Source organism: Arachis hypogaea, chromosome 13, assembly GCF_003086295.3.
Source record: "Arachis hypogaea cultivar Tifrunner chromosome 13, arahy.Tifrunner.gnm2.J5K5, whole genome shotgun sequence".
Lineage (NCBI taxonomy): Eukaryota > Viridiplantae > Streptophyta > Magnoliopsida > Fabales > Fabaceae > Arachis > Arachis hypogaea.
In genome coordinates, this window is record NC_092048.1 from 105,476,511 (window position 1) to 105,477,219 (window position 709).

General features: G+C 41.3%; 1 non-coding gene across 1 annotated transcript; it reads left to right on the forward strand.

Moving 5' to 3' along the window:
* Positions 1 to 108, forward strand: LOC112740053 (small nucleolar RNA R71). The gene has a single exon (XR_003170988.1). It is a non-coding gene; the product is annotated as a small nucleolar RNA R71 (small nucleolar RNA).
* The last annotated feature ends 601 nt before the right edge of the window (positions 109 to 709 follow it).

Sequence of the window (709 nt, forward strand, 5' to 3'; positions counted from 1 at the left end):
AAGCATGTCAGAAGGACACCTTCTGATCAATTGCTTGTATCTTTCCCATGCTTCATAGAGGGATTCACCTTCCTTCTGTCTAAAGGTTTGGACTTCCACTCTAAGCTTGCTCAATTTTTGAGGTGGAAAGAACTTTGCCAAGAAGGCATTAACTAGCTTTTCCCAAGAGTTCAGGCTTTCTTTAGGTTGTGAATCTAACCATGTTCTAGCTCTGTCTCTTACAGCAAAGGGAAAAAGCATAAGCTTGTAGACCTCGGGATCAACCCCATTAGTCTTGACAGTGTCACAGATTTGCAAGAATTCAGCTAAGAACTGATGAGGATCTTCCAATGGAAGTCCATGAAACTTGCAATTCTGTTGCATTAGAGAAACTAATTGAGGCTTATGCTCAAAATTGTTTGCTCCAATGTCAGGGATAGAGATGCTTCTCCCATAGAATTCAGAAGTAGGTGCAGTAAAGTCACCAAGAACCTTCCTTGCATTGTTGGTGTTTTCGGCTGCCATGGCTTCTTCTTGTTTGAAAAGCTCTGTTAGGTCCTCTACAGAGAGTTGTGCTTTAGCTTCTCTCAGCTTTCTCTTCAAGGTCCTTTCAGGTTCAGGATCAGCCTCAACCAGAATGTCTTTGTCCTTACTTATGCTCATATAAAAGAGAGAAGAAGAAAGTATGGAATCCTCTATGTCATAGTATAGAGATTCCTTAAGGTGTCAG